Source organism: Triticum aestivum, chromosome 2D (assembly GCF_018294505.1).
Source record: "Triticum aestivum cultivar Chinese Spring chromosome 2D, IWGSC CS RefSeq v2.1, whole genome shotgun sequence".
NCBI lineage: Eukaryota > Viridiplantae > Streptophyta > Magnoliopsida > Poales > Poaceae > Triticum > Triticum aestivum.
This window is the reverse complement of record NC_057799.1, coordinates 455,028,684-455,045,194: the sequence shown is the minus strand read 5'-3', so window position 1 is coordinate 455,045,194 and position 16,511 is coordinate 455,028,684.

Here is a 16,511-nt window from a genome sequence, read left to right as displayed (position 1 = left end):
AATGGCTATAAATATTTTAAATGCTTCAATAATTCTGAAAACATTTGAGGGCTCTTAGTAAACATTTTAAAAGTGCCCACAAATTTTCTCAGGAGTTTTAAAAATGGTTTAGTACTATTACTAAATCAAAAACAGAAAAACAAAATAGAAAACATAAATTAAAGAGAGAGAGAGAGAGAGAGTTACCTGGCCCTTCAGGCGGCCCAGCTGGCGGCCCAGCTGGCTGGCCCAGCCCAAGTTCCCGCCTGTCGTCTTCCTCCTCGTGCCAGCGGTCACGAGGGCGTGTGGCCACCGCGCGCGCCCACGCGCGCTGCCACCTCCTGCTTGGTTGGCTTCCCCGACCCCTCTGGACGATGCCACGCGCCACCCCGGGCCCCTCTCACTCCTCCCCCCATGCTCATCTCCTCCCCTGTCTCTCTCCCGCGACAACCGAGCAGAGCTCGTCGCCACCGCTCGCCATTGCCGCACCCACAGCCTTCCCCGCGCCTCTCCGACGTAACCACGAGCTCCGCCACGACGTCGTCGTCCTCTCCATCGAGTCATGCGGCGCCAGAAGCTCTGCTTCATCTCCAACGCCGCCGATCTCGACCTCGGGCGCCGGTGATCCCCACTGTCGTTTCGCCGGACCCCGTGCCTCCCCTGCCTCGCCAGCAGCACCAGAAGAACCGCAGTGAGCCGTTGCACCGTTTCCCCCTTGCCTCGTTGCTTGATTCGCCCCCTAGCCGCATCAACCACCAGAGCCGAGCGCTCCCCGCTGCCGGCCATGTCGCCGCCGCGGTTGCAACACCCGCACGTCACACCAGAGCACGTAGGCGTGCTCAGCGCTTCCTCAGGAAGCCGCAGACCCCACCAGTTCGCCTCGAAACGCGCTGTAGCGCCTAACCCGTCGGTGCCCGAGCTCCGGCCGCCGCCGCGAGCTCGCTTCTGACGAGCTCGGTCCGTCCCAGCCCCTCCCGTCTGCCCTAGCAGATGCACGCGAACGCCAGCTCGCCGTAGCTCCAAACCGCGCCGCAAATCACCGCCTGTAGCGCCGTCCCGAGCAACTCCGGCGATCCTCCGCCGTCAGGTTTGGTCGCCGGCGTCCAACTCCGGTGGTTGGTGATGTGGCACCATCATTAGCGCCTAACTAACCCCCCTAGAGTCACTGACAGCGGGCCCCGCAGCGGGTCAAAGCCGGAGTCAACGCGGGATTAGTGTCTGTCTCACTGACCAGTGGACCCCACTGGTCAGGTTTGACCCGGACCAGCCCCTGTTGACCTGCTGACGTCACAGTGACGCAAAGCTGACACAGTATTACATTTTCTGGATTTATTTTTAATCAGGAAATTCCAGAAAATGCCCAAAACTTCTAAAATTCATAGAAATTAATCCGTAACTCCAAATGAAACAAATTATATATGAAAAATTATCAGAAAAATGCAATCTATCCATCTGTATCACTTTCATGCATGTCAAACTAAGTTATACCTGCTGTATAGGCGAAAACATGATAATGACATTTTAAATGCTAAATGTGGAGTTTGCATATGAACCCTTAGTTCATATGGACTTCATTTAAACTGTTGTTAGATGCATTAATGTAAATCATAACATTTTTGACATGTCACGACCATGCATCATATTGTTGCATTGCATTGATTGTGTTTCCTCTCTGTTGCCGGTAATTTTCCCCTCTCGATAGCCATGATTCCGACGATGAGTACGATGACACCGATGAAGAACTATAATATCTTCAGAAGTGCTAGGCAAGGAAAACCCCCTTGTTCATTCCGATACAATCCCACTCTCTCGCTCCTGCTCTCTTTTACTGCATTAGGACAACAACGTTTCATCTGTTACTTGCTGCGGTAGTTGAACCCCTTTCCTCTGCATGACCTGTCATTGTCACAGTAAATAGATGAAACCCACTAGCATGAGTAGGTGTTGTTTGAGCCCTGATGTGCCTACTCATTCATGCTTGTTTGTCATGCCTGCTATTGCTTAGAGTTGTGTCAGGTCTGATTCATCGGGAATGAATTGGAAAGTTGTGAACATGTCCTACTGTGTGAGAGCTAAGTGTGTGAACACGATTTGGTAAAGGTAGCAGTGAGAGGCCATGTAGGAGTACATGGTGGGTTGTCTCATTGAAGCCGTCCTCAGGAACTGAGTTCTGTGTTTGTGATCCATGAACAGTTACTACCACACATTGGGTTCCGGTAACTCGACCCCTCTCGGCTTATTAACCGCCTCGATCTCTGTCCAGGAGTTGCAACTAGTTTCTGGTGTTTGTAGGTTGTGTTAGTAGTCTACCAGGTGGTACCCGGTACAGGTGGGCTTGGGACAGACTAGGCACCATGGCACGGTGTACCAAGCGTAGATCCATCCGTCGAGGTGGGCTTGGGAACCCTGCACACATCATTTGGGGCCGTGAGCGACACCCCGGCCGGATCTCCTTGCGGATGGAACCCGAATAGGCGATAAACCTGGACGAGAGACTTGTGTGGTTAGTCAGGTCGTGGCCGACTCCCTCGCCAGGCTTCCGCTTGAAGGTTGCTGAGATACACGACGTGTACATGGTGGTAAGTGGCGAGAGCGTGTGTGTCGAAGTACACCCCTGCAGGGTTAACATCATCTATTTGAATAGCCGTGTCCGCGGTAAAGGACTTCTGGGTTGCCTATAACAGTTCATAGACAAGTGAAAGTGGATACTCTAAAATGCGCAAGATAAGCGTGAGTGCTATGGATGGCGTTCTCGTAGGGAGACGGGAGCGGATCCATAGTGGTGTATTGATATGGTGAATATGTGGACTCGTGTGCGCCACCTCAAAAGAGTTACTTGCAGTCGTAGTTCAGGATAGCCACCGAGTCAAAGCTGGCTTGCTGCAGTTAAACTCCACCACCCCCTTTGTTGATACCGATGCATATGTAGATAGTTCTGATGTAAGTCTTGCTGGGTACATTTGTACTCACGTTTGCTTATTTTATGTTTTGCAGAGAGACGTCAGTCTCGCTAGTAGTTCCGTGTGGACTTCGACGTTTAGCTTGATACCTCAGCTACGATCTTGTGCCCTCGGCAGGATCTGGTAGATAGTCAGGCTTCTCAGCCTTTTTCATTTGTAGATGTCTGTACTCAGACATGTTAAGCTTCCGCATGTGCTTTGACTTGTATGCTCTGAATGTTGGGTCATGAGACCCATGTTTGTAATATCTCGCTCTTCGGAGCCTAATGAATAAATACTCTGAGTCGTAGAGTCTTGTTGTGATGCCATATTGTATTTGCACATATCGAGCATATTGTGTGTATGATTGTAATGCTTGGTATGTGTGGGATCCAACAACCTAGTTATTTATCCTTGGTAGCCTCTGTTATGGGGAAATGTAGTCTTGTGCTTCCATGAGCCATAGTAGTCCGCTACAGCCCGGTTCACCGGAGTCCTGCTAGCCCAGCACTACTGCTCCGGAACACTTGACTGGCCAGCATGTGATTCACTTCGTTCCTGTGTCTGTCCCTTCGGGGAAATGTCACGCGGTGACATCCGGAGTCCTGCCTAGCCTGCTACAGCCCGGGTTCCCAGAGTCCTGTTAGCCCATTGCTACAGCCCGGATTCACACGCTGCTGACCGACATGCTCGATGTTGATTCATGTATGCATGTCCCCGTAAGTTAGTGCCACTTTGGGTTCATGACTAGTCATGTCGGCCCGGGTTCTCTGTCATATGGATGCTAGCGACACTATCATATACGTGAGCCAAAAGACGCAAACGGTCCCGGGCCATGGTAAGGCAACACCCGTGGGAATACCGTGCGTGAGGCCGCAAAGTGATATGAGGTGTTACCGGCTAGATCGATGTGACTTGGAATCGGGGTCCTGACACTTTTCAACTTTCACGCAATACATGAGAGTGAGCCATGGACATAGCACTATAGGTGGAATAGAAGGTGGTTGTGGAGAAGACAAAAAGAGGGAGATAGTCTCACATCAACTAGGCGTATCAATGGGCTATGGAGATTCCCATCAATAGATATCAATGTGAGTGAGTAGGGATTGCCATGCAACGGATGCACTAGAGCTATAAGTGTATGAAAGCTTAAAAACAAACTAAGTGGGTGTGCGTCCAACTTGCTTGCTCATGAAGACTTAGGGCATTTGAGGAAGCCCATCGTTGGAATATACAAGCCAAGTTCTATAATGAAAAATTCCCACTAGTATATGAAAGTGACAACATAAGAGACTCTCTATCATGAAGATCATGGTGCTACTTTGAAGCACGAGTGTGGTAAAAGGATAGTAGCATTGCCCCTTCTCTCTTTTTTCTCTCATTTTATTATTTTCTTATTTTTATTTTATTTTTTTGGGCCTTTTTTATTTGGCCTTTATTCCCCTTTTTTTATTTCCTCACATGGTACAATGCTCTAATAATGAAGATCATCACACTTCTATTTACTTACAACTCAAAAAATTACAACTCGATACCAGAACAAAAATATGACTCTATATGAATGCCTCCGGCGGTGTACCGGGATGTGCAATGACTCATGAGTGACATGTATGAAAGAATTATGAATGGTGGCTTTGCCACAAATACGATGTCAACTACATGATCATGCAAAGCAATATGACAATGATGGAACGTGTCATAATAAACGGAACGGTGGAAAGTTGCATGGTAATATATCTCGGAATGGCTATGGAAATGCCATGATAGGTAGGTATTGTGGCTGTTTTGAGGAAGGATATGTGGTGGGTTTATGGTACCGGCGAAAATTGCGCAGTACTAGAGAGGCTAGCAATGGCGTAAAGGTGAGAGTGCGTATAATTCATGGACTCAACATTAGTCATAAAGAACTCACATACTTATTGCAAAAATCTATTAGTCATCGAAACAAATTAGTATGCGCATGCTCCTAGGGGGATAGATTGGTAGAAAAAGACCATCGCTCGTCCCCGACCGCCACTCATAAGGAAGACAATCAAAAATATCTCATGCTCCAACTTCGTTACATAACGGTTCACCATACGTGCATGCTACGGGACTCAAAAACCTTAACACAAGTATTTCTCAAATTCACAACTACTCACTAGCATGACTCTAATATCACCATCTTCATATCCCAAAACAATCATAAGGAATCAAACTTCTCCTAGTATTCAATGCACTTTATATGAAAGTTTTTATTATATCCCTCTTGGATGCCCATCATATTAGGACTAAATTCATAACCAAAGCAAATTACCATGCTATTCTAAAAGACTCTCAAAATAATATAAGTGAAGCATGAGAGTTCATTAATTTCTTCAAAATAAAACCACCGTTGTTCTCTAAAAGATATAAGTGAAGCACTAGAGCAAACGACAAACTACTCCGAAAGATATAAGTGAAGATCTATGTGTAGTTGAATAATTATGTAACTATGTGAAGACTCTCTAACATTTAAGAATTTCAGATCTTGGGATATTATTCAAACAGCAAGAAAAAGAAAATAAAACAAAATGACGCTCCAAGAAAAACACCTATCATTTGGTGAATAAAAATATAGCTCCAAGTAACGTTACCGATGAACGAAGACGAAAGAGGGGATGTCATCCGGGGCATCCCCAAGCTGAGGCTCTTGGTTGTCCTTGAATATTACCTTGGGGTGCCTTGGGAATCCCGAAGCTTAGGCTCTTGCCACTCCTTATTCCATAGTCCATCGAATCTATACCCAAAACATGAAAACTTCATAGCACAAAACTCAACAGAAAATTCGTAAGCTCCGTTAGTATAAGAAAATAAAACCACCACTTAGGTACTGTTGTGAACTCATCCTAAATTCATATTGGTGTAATATCTAATGTATTCCAACTTCTCTATGGTTCATACCCTCCGATACTACTCATAGATTCATCAAAATAAGCAAACAACACATAGAAAATAGAATCTGTCAAAAACAGAACAGTCTGTAGTAATCTGTAACTGTAGAATACTTTTGTAACTCCAAAAATCCTACCAAATTAGGAAAACCTGAGAAATTTGTGTACCAATGAAGAGAAAAAAGAATCAGATCAAAATCACGTTTCTGTTAATTATAAAAACTAATTTAATAGGTGCAAAAGTTTCTGATTTTCAGCAAGATCAACACAACTATCACCGTAAGCTATCCTAAAGGTCTTACTTGGCACTTTATTGAAACAAAATCTATAAAACATGATTATTACAGTAGCATAATCATGTGAACGCACAAAAATAGTAAGGGTAAATATTGGGTTGTCTCCCAACAAGCGCTTTTTTTAATGCCTTTTTAGCTAGGCATGATGATTTCAATGATGCTCACATGAAAGATAAGAACTGAAACACAAAGAGAGCATGAAGCATATGACTAACACATTTAAGTCTAACCCACTTCCTATGCATAGGGATTTTGTGAGCAAATAAATTATGGGAACAAGAATCAACTAGCATAGGAAAGCAAAACAAGCAAAACTTCACGATTTTAAGCACATAGAGAGGAAACTTGATATTATTGCAATTCCTACAAACATATATTCCTCCCTCATAATAATTTTCAGTAGAATCATGAATGAAATCAACAATATAACCATCACATAAACCATTCTTTTCATGATGCATAAGCATAGAATTTTTATTACTCTCCACATAAGCAAATTTCATCTCATGAATAGTAGTGGGAGCAAACTCAACAAAATAACTATCATGTGAGGCATAATCGAATTGAAAATTAAAATCATGCTGACAAGTTTCATGGTTATCATTATTCTTTATAGCATACATGTCATCAAAATAATCATCATAGATAGGAGGCATGCTATCATCATAATAAATTTGATCATCAAAACTTGGGGGACTAAAAATATCATCTTCATCAAACATAGCATCCCCAAGCTTGTGGCTTTGCATATCATTAGCATCATGGATATTCAAAGAATTCATACTAACAGCATTGCAATCATGCTCATCATTCAAAGATTGTATGCCAAACTTTTTATTGCATTCTTCTTGTAACACTTTGGCACAATTATCGGAATCCTTATTTTCATGTAAGACATTAAAAAGATGCAGCATATGAGGCACCCTCAATTCCATTTTCTTTTTGTAGTTTTATTTAAACTAACTAGTTATAAAACAATAAACTAAAAGATTCGATTGCAAGATCTAAAGATATACCTTCAAGCACTAATCTCCCTGGCAACGGCGCCAGAAAAGAGCTTAGTTGACGGGGTGTTAGTGCCGCTTACCTCGCCTCCCCAGCAACGGCGCCAGAAATTAAAGAGCTTGATGTCTACTACACAACCTTATTCTTGTAGATGTAGTTGGGCCTCCAAGTGCAGAGGTTTGTAGGACAGTAGCAAATTTCCCTCAAGTGGATGACCTAAGGTTTATCAATCCGTGGGAGGCGTAGGATGAAGATGGTCTCTCTCAAACAACCCTGCAACCAAATAACAAAGAGTCTCTTGTGTCCCCAACACACCCAATACAATGGTAAATTGTATAGGTGCACTAGTTCGGGAAGAGATGGTGATACAAGTGCAATATGGATGGTCGATATAGGTTTTTATAATAAAAACAGCAAGGTAGCAAGTGGTAAAAGTGAGCGAAAACGGTATTGCAATGCTTCGAAACAAGGCCCAGAGCTCATACTTTCACTAGTGCAAGTTCTCTCAACAATAATAACATAATTGGATCATATAACAATCCCTCAACATGCAACAAAGAGTCACTCCAAAGTCACTACTAGCGGAGAACAAACGAAGAGATTATTGTAGGGTACGAAACCACCTCAAAGTTATTCTTTTCGATCAATCCATTGGGCTATTCCTATAAGTGTTACAAAATGCCCTAGAGTTCGTAGTAAAATAACACCTTAAGACACAAACCAACCAAAACCCTAATGTCACCTAGATAGTCCAATGTCACCTCAAGTATCCGTGGGTATGATTATACAAGATGCATCACACAATCTCAGATTCATCTATTCAAGCAACACAAAGAACTTCAAAGAGTGCCCCCACGTTACTACTGGAGAGTCAAGACGAAAACGTGTGCCAACCACTATGCATAAGTTCACAAGGTCACTGAACCCGCAAGTTGATCACCAAAACATACATCAAGTGGATCACGTGAGTATCCCATTGTCATCACATATAAGCACATGCAAGACATACATCAAGTGTTCTCAAATCCTTAGAGACTCAATCCGATAAGATAACTTCAAAGGGAATACTCAATCCATTACAAGAAGGTAGAGGGGGAGAAACATCATAAGATCCAACTATAATAGCAAAGCTCGCGGTACATCAAGATAGTTCCATATCAAGAACACGAGAGAGAGAGAGAGAGAGATCAAACACATAGCTACTGGTACATACCCGCAGCCCCGAGGGTGAACTACTCCCTCCTCGTCATGAAGAGCGCCAGGATGATGAAGATGGCCACCGGTGATGGATCCCCCCTCTGGAAGGGTGCCAGAATAGGGCCTCGATTGGTTTTTGGTGGCTACAGAGGCTAGCGGTGGCGGAACTCCCGATCTAGGTTTATTTTCGGGGGTTTCTGTATTTATAGGAATTTTTGGCGTCGGTCTCACGTCAGGGGGGTCTCCGAGTCATCCACGAGGCAGGGGGTGCGCCTAGGGGGTAGGGCACGCCCTCCACCCTCGTGGATGGTTCGGGACTCTTCTGGCCCAACTCTTTTAGTCCGGGGGCTTCTTTTGGTCCATAAAAATTCATCAAAAATTGGCACGTCAATTGGACTCCGTTTGGTATTCCTTTTCTGTAAAACTCAAAAACAAGGAAAAAAACAGAAACTGGCACTAGGCTCTAGGTTATTAGGTTATTCCCAAAAATCATATAAAATAGCATATAAATGCATATCAAACATCCAAGATTGATAATATAATAGCATGGAACAATCAAAAATTATACATACGTTGGAGATGTATCACTTGCAAGGCTTATTATGATGTGCATTACCGAGAGGGGCCAGTTCTAATCTCGATCTATGCCAACCCAACAAACACCTTCGGAGATACCTGTAGAGCATCTTTATAACCACCCAGTTACGTTGTGACGTTTGATAGCACACAAGGTATTCCTCCGGTATCTGGGAGTTGCATAATCTCATAGTCAAAGGAAATATGTTTATGACATGAAGAAAGCAGTAGCAATAAAACTGAATGATCAATATGCTAAGCTGACGGATGGGTCTTGTCCATCACATCGTTCTCCTAATGATGTGATCCCGTTCATCAAATGACAACACTTGTCTATGGTTAGGAAACTTAACCATCTTTGATTAACGAGCTAGTCTAGTAGAGGCTTACTAGGGACACGATGTTTTGTCTATGTATCCACACGTGTATCATGTTTCCGGTCAATACAATTCTAGCATGAATAATAAACATTTATGAAGATATAAGGAAATATAAAATAACAACTTTATTATTGCCTCTAGGGCATACTTCCTTCAAATGCGCCCGCCACGACATCGAGCAAGCGAGCTCCAGCCGCGTCGTCGTGACGCTCTCTAGCTCCAGCGATGACTAGGACAAGCGGCGATGCGGGCGGAGGTCGGCACAAGGGCAAGAGCGGTCGGCTAGCCCGGAGCGGCGACCGAAATGTGTGAAGTGGCTTCAATTTGCTCATCGCCACCGAGGAAGAGTTCCTAGCTGCTGGGCATTTTTCGAATTATTCAATACCGTTTAGGAAATTTGTTCCGGCTGAAGAATTTGCAACCCGTGAAACCTGTTTTAGGGCTACCGCATGGGCTTTTAGTAGATCTACGGAGATGCTCTTATCCGCAATGCTGAATGGCGACTGAGGGAATCGCACATTTGCCAGTCCGGCACAAGTTGGTGCCTGGCATGACAATTTTCTTTGTTGTATCGACCATGGGATTTCTGATCTCTCCAAGTTGTTAAGCATGCTTGGTTTGGTTAACTGTCTGATCTTCTATTAGGAGTATATTATATTGTGCAATGTGGTGCTCAGTTAACGTTTGGTTCATTTGTTGTGGTGTTTAGTTAACTGTTTGGTTCAATTTTGCAATGCGATGTTCAATTGTTGTGGCTGCATTCTGTTATTGTATACCATGTGAGAAATAAATCAAATTTGGCTGTACTTAATACATGAGAAACAAATACAATTGCTATATTTCCAAGTTGTTAAGCATGCTTGGTTTGGTTAACTGTCTGATCTTTTATTAGGATTATGTTATATTGTGCAATGTGGTGCTCAGTTAATATTTGGTTCATTTGTTGTGGTGTTTACTTAACTGCATGGTTCAATTCTCCAATGTGATGTTCAACTGTTGTGGCCACATTCTGTTATTGTATACCATGTGAGAAGTAAATCGAATTTGGCTGTACTAAATACATGAGAAACAAATACAATTGTTATATTTCCAAGTTGTTAAGCATGCTTGGTTTGGTTAACTGTCTAATCTTCTATTAGGAGTATATTATATTATGCAATGTGGTGCTCAGTTAACGTTTGGTTCATTTGTTGTGGTGTTTAGTTAACTGTTTGGTTCAATTCTGCAATGCGATGTTCAATTGTTGTAGCTGCATTCTGTTATTGTATACCATGTGAGAAATAAATCGAATTTGGCTGTACTTAATACATGAGAAACAAATACAATTGCTATATTTCGAAGTTGTTAAGCATGCTTGGTTTGGTTAACTGTCTGATCTTTTATTAGGATTATGTTATATTGTGCAATGTGGTGCTCAGTTAATATTTGGTTCATTTGTTGTGGTGTTTACTTAACTGCATGGTTCAATTCTGCAATGCGATGTTCAACTGTTGTGGCCACATTCTGTTATTGTATACCATGTGAGAAATAAATCTAATTTGGCTGTACTAAATACATGAGAAACAAATACAATTGCTATATTTCCAAGTTGTTAAGCATGCTTGGTTTGGTTAACTGTCTGATCTTCTATTAGGAGTATGTTATATTGTGCAGTATTGGTGCTTAGTTAATGTTTGCTTCATTTGTTGTGGTGTTTAGTTAACTGCACATGCATGGTCCGTTGTCTAATAGCACATTACTGTGCAATTGCAGGAACCATTCTAATATTTAGGTTTTTAACAATTTGGTCTTGCACATGTAGGTCCTGCCGTCAGAGGTTTTGACCCACTGTTCGACCCCTTTTGCATATGGGGAAATGAGTTGTCCATGAATATCAATCAAGTCAAGAAACTCAGAAAGATTGTTAGGATAAAGAAATTAGTGACAAAAAACAACAAGATCTTTGTCTGCATAATGAAAAAGACATCAGTTCACTACAAGATGGTACTAACTATTATACCTTGCTTTTTTTATTCCTTTGCCCCATTTCTAATATAGAGAAGATATTTTTGCACATCCTTGTTTTCAGGCCTTTCCAAAGCAGTTCACTGATGATTACCTCTCAAACCACCTCTATGCTCAGGAGGCGAGAAAGGTTTTCATACAACACCCACGGTTCAATATTGAAGTGTTTCTGAAGAGGACGAAGGACGGACGGTCAATCCTCCACACGCACTAGCCTAAAGTTGCAAAGACCTTCAACATGAATGAAGGCTCAATATTCGCCTTCCACTTCAGCAGTTTTCCAGAGGAGATGCATCTGTCTATATACCGTCTATGATGCTAATTTCTAAAGGTTCTACATGTTGCATGTGAAACTTGGTGCTGGTGCAGTTGTGTAATGGGGTAGTTGAGTGCTGAAGCTATATCATGTTGTACTCTGATGTATTTCAATTATGAAATTTTGCTTCCTTAATATGGAAATAAAATATATTATGTGCTTAATATGAATGTCAATTAGATCAATAAATGGATTATTAAAAAAGGGCAATCAGCCTGCTAATGGCGAATTAGCCTGCTAATTGGGTTTTGCTATTGCAAACGGTTATTGAAAAAAATACCGTGGGCGATGACCTCAAGCGACGCACACGGTTTCTAGGAATAAACTGTGTTGGATCAATGAACAATCACACATGATTTTCTCTTGAAAACTGTTTGCGTTAGGCCACCTTGCGCAAACGTTTACCACATAAAAATTGTGTGTGATGGACAGCCTTTGCCACACAGTTTCTTCTATGGACCGTGTGTGATGCATTCAATAACGCAACCAATAAAATTGTTAATATCGTGTGCAATGGCAATGCTATCACAAACGATTTAACGGGAAAAATTGCGTGTGATGTACCTGCGAACGAAAATGTTTTCCTTGGAGCGACTGTGTGGGATGTACATACGAACAGAAACCTTTAGCGTGGACTGACTGTGTGGGATGTACTTGTGACCAGAAACAATTTTCCATGTATAATTATATTTTTTTAGCTCTACTGTACGTATTTCCGTATTTGAGCGCTCGCCGGTCGCACACGACCTCATTTTGCCGAGCGTGTGTGCCAGGAGGGCATATCCCCGATGGTTTGTGGGTCGTGTGGGAAGGACCCCCTATCGCCGACACTTACTAGGCGACGGTTCCAAATGCCGTCGCGGAAAGGGGTTAAAAACCGTTTGTATAGCACCGACCTGTACCAGTGCGCTATTACTACACGACACTAAAGCAAGTTTGTTCGATGGTACAGTAGTTACAACAACTAAAACCCTCTTGCATAGAGGCAGAACAATTAAGAATCCAATTGGAGGGTTGATAATAGGCAGCGGAGCACAGGAAGTCAGACAAGAATCTATGCATAACATTTCCACGGTGCCAGACCAAAATCTATACATTACATTTCTTTCATTTTTTCACTTTTAAATTTTTTGTGTTCCTATGTTTGCTTGATGTAATGCTCTGGTTGATGGCTTTATTAATTCAAAGCTAGACTCTCCTTGAGCCTACGTTCTAAAAAATAACATTTTCATGGAGGGACCATCGACCTCACACGAGAAACGCTTATGACTCCTGAATGAACATAAGACATAGGAGTGGTCCACAGCAAACAAACAAAAGCTGATGTACATTTTTGACTCTGGCCATTGGACATTGTACTTTTTTCACGAATACACAAAGCTTGCATATCTTTCATTAAGATAGGTAGAGTGCTACTGGAACATACACACAGACACTGACAGTAGTGGAACATTTTATTTCCAGAAATCAATAGCAGAAGAGTTCCCCTACACAAGATCAGGCCTACGGTAAAATCCCAGGAAATGCTTATCATATCAGCGTACTAGGGAAGGGGCAACAGTGAGCTCACAGAAGATAAACATAACGTGTTCTGGTTTCAAAAAGTAAACAAAACGTGAGGAGAAGGGGGAAGCATCTATATTAACTACTTTCATGAACTGGAGTAGATTACACATGACGTGTTTTCCACATGTTGACGCACATTTGGATTAAGTACTTTCATGAACTAGAATAAATTGCACAGGAGGAGGAACCCTATAGTTTCAAGGTCACAAACCCATGTCACACTAGATGAATGTACACTTCTTAAAAATATGGACAACAGGTTGACAATGTTGAAAAGGAGGAGAAAACAATGAACCAATAAAACATAAAGGGAGTAGGCACACATGATGACAACATTTCTTGCGATTTCTCACTAATTTTCCAGGTCTACACAAAATAAGGCCATGCAAAGTGAAGCCTGTTTAGAAAACATGTGGTATGCGAATGCTTCAAGGAGGCAAATGCTTCCCGCAGGCACCCTGAAATTGGAGCAACATTCACAAACTGAAATTATGTCCCTTTTGTGGCTTTTCTGTTTAGAGGGGGGTTTAAGCGAACAAGGCCGTAGGATGATCAAGTCCAATGGGATAACCAAGTTACATCATGCTACGGATGCTATACTTCCAATCTTATACTACCAGCATACCAGTATTCTTGCAGGTAACTAGCAGTATGCACTGAGGGCAAATAGCCCACTAAAACCGGTACTGCTAATGGCAAGAATAAACTCACGCAAGTGTGGTTTGATCAAAATGCTTGTTCCATGAACTAGAAATATAAATTTGTTGCATTGTGAAAATGCATGTCCCTTGAACTGGAAATACAATCTTCGCAATACTCTATACAAGATCGATACTACTTGGACTGTTTGACAACCGTTTGGATCAGAAAGTTAAGACCTATTTGATCAGTTGTAGATTAATTTTAAACATTGTACAGGAAGTAACCTTGACCAATATTATTAGAGATATTAGCAAGCTCAGGTGCACACAGACACAACATCATACAACCATCACAAAACAACCAGGGCATTAAACGAAAATCGTGTATCATAGCAGAAATGCATCATTAATTGGATAACATATAGCCAAGTTACAATGGATAATCAATAGCCAGGTTAGATCACATAACCTATAGCCAGGTTACATGGATAACCAATAACCAAGAGTCATGTATCACCAAGAGAAGTGCATCATTATTTCTAATCTGATACCACACACACTTGAATAGAAACCAAATTCTAACAAGTAGAGGGTATCAATAGACAGTGACAAAATACAGCATGGCAGGCTGATTTGTTCCATGTAAGCAAAATATGAACATCCAAAATCAAGACATAAACATCAAGTGTATTGCTACAAACTGCATATAACTACATGGTGTACAATCAGGTAAAATGGCAATTGTCCAACTAATATTAGTGCCACATATGGAGGGAATGAACCAGGGCAGGTAAATTAGAAAGATCAATACTGAAGGGTCATATGTTGGTTAGTTCAAACCCTCGGTTATGCATATTTGATTCGGTTGTAGAATACTTTTATACAATTGACATGGAGTAGACCATAACAATAGAACTAGATAAACCAACGCACACAAGTGCACAACAACATCTTGGTTCAAAATCAAGTGCAATTCAAATTCATCAAGCAGAAAGAGATAGCCTATATAACCAACACATTAGACAGGAATCATGTATTATAGCAGAATGCATCCTGACTTTGGATATATAAGCCCAGTCACAATGGATAACCCATAGCCAAGTTAGAACGGATAACCAATAACCAAGAGTCGTGTTTGAATGGATAACCAATAACAAGCATAGCAGAAATGTGTGGATGGAGGCCGGTTTCATCCAATGCATGCAAATGTTGGCTTTCAAAATCAAGATATAAATATCAAACTAGAAGTGTATTGCTGGAGCTTGCAGATAACTAATAATAGTGCATCACTTAAAGTAAATCACCCATACCGGTACCACCATATGTAGCAATGATACATCCAGCATTTATCCTCCCGGGGTTACCAGCATGCTGTCCACCATCTCAATCGAACCAAAACAAGGTAACACCGAAACGTCCAGCCAAAATTTAAAAGTACAATACAATTGATAGATAAGGGTGATTTACGACTAATGATTGACTTCTAAGAAGATGTCCCAGGTCCGCCACCGGCCCCTCACCTATGTTTTCAACCGGAACAAGGGCAGCGGCCACAATGGGTTGTGGCGGTAAGGCCGTGCCATGAGCTTCTGTGGCTGCAGGCCCCTAGAGGTGTGCGTGGTGGGCATCGACAATGTTTTGAAGACCACCTACCTGGTTGGGAAACCTCCCTTATCGAAATAGCTTCGTCTGCCTTAGCGTCTCACTAAACGCATTTTTCTTGATCTATGGTCCTCCGACCACGCCTTAAACCTTTGGGCCCCATCCTCCAATTCCTTTGCCCATTGGCTTGCGATTGCCTCCTTTGAATTAGAGAAAATAAAGCATGTAAGCCACACTGCACTACAACCTATAAGGCCAGACTACACTTCAGAAGAGAAATAAAGATATCCAACTATTTCAAAGCATGAATATCAACAGAAAATAAAGATTAGATGCAAGTTGAATGCAAGTGTCTGCATTACAGATTGGGAAAGTCTGTAATGTTGGCAATCACCGATATCAATAGGTTGTAATCGATTTGGAAAGTCAACAATCATCCTTAGCTAGAACTATATCACCTGAGTAATGTTGGTAGGTTGACAGGTTGGCAGGTTAAAGCCCCTTAATCCTGATACAACCCGAGTTATCTATGCATACATTTCGAAGGTCGGTGTCAACTATCATGGTTGTAAATCTGGTACTCTAAAGGGGGTAGGAAGAAGGAGCGTGATCTATCGAGATGCAAATGGGTGGCACAACGAGTTTTACAAGTTTAGACCTCTCGTGATGGAGATAACAACCCTACGTCTTGTGCTCTCGAGAGCCTTTCGTTGTTTCTGTACAAATGTGGAGTTACAGGAGATGTCTGATAGAATGAGAGAGTGAGATAGAGTGAGAAATGGGAGCCCCTCCTCGTCTAAGTGGTGAGGGGTGGCTTATAAAGAGTGTACATCCCCTATCAGTTATGTTACAAATGGAGCCATTATTTCAGTCCACTACAGAGATTGATTATTATATATCACTATGAAATATAATGGGAACCTTAATAATGCAAGTAACTAATGCACTAATGACAACTACGATGCTTCAGATGCCTTCCATGCTTGTTCTGCTTCATATTTTTGTGTAGTTTATATGTCCGAGTAACTATGAACTTCTGTCCGAGTGACCTGATGTACTTACTCATCCGAATGAATTGGTGTTGCTCAGATGATCTGT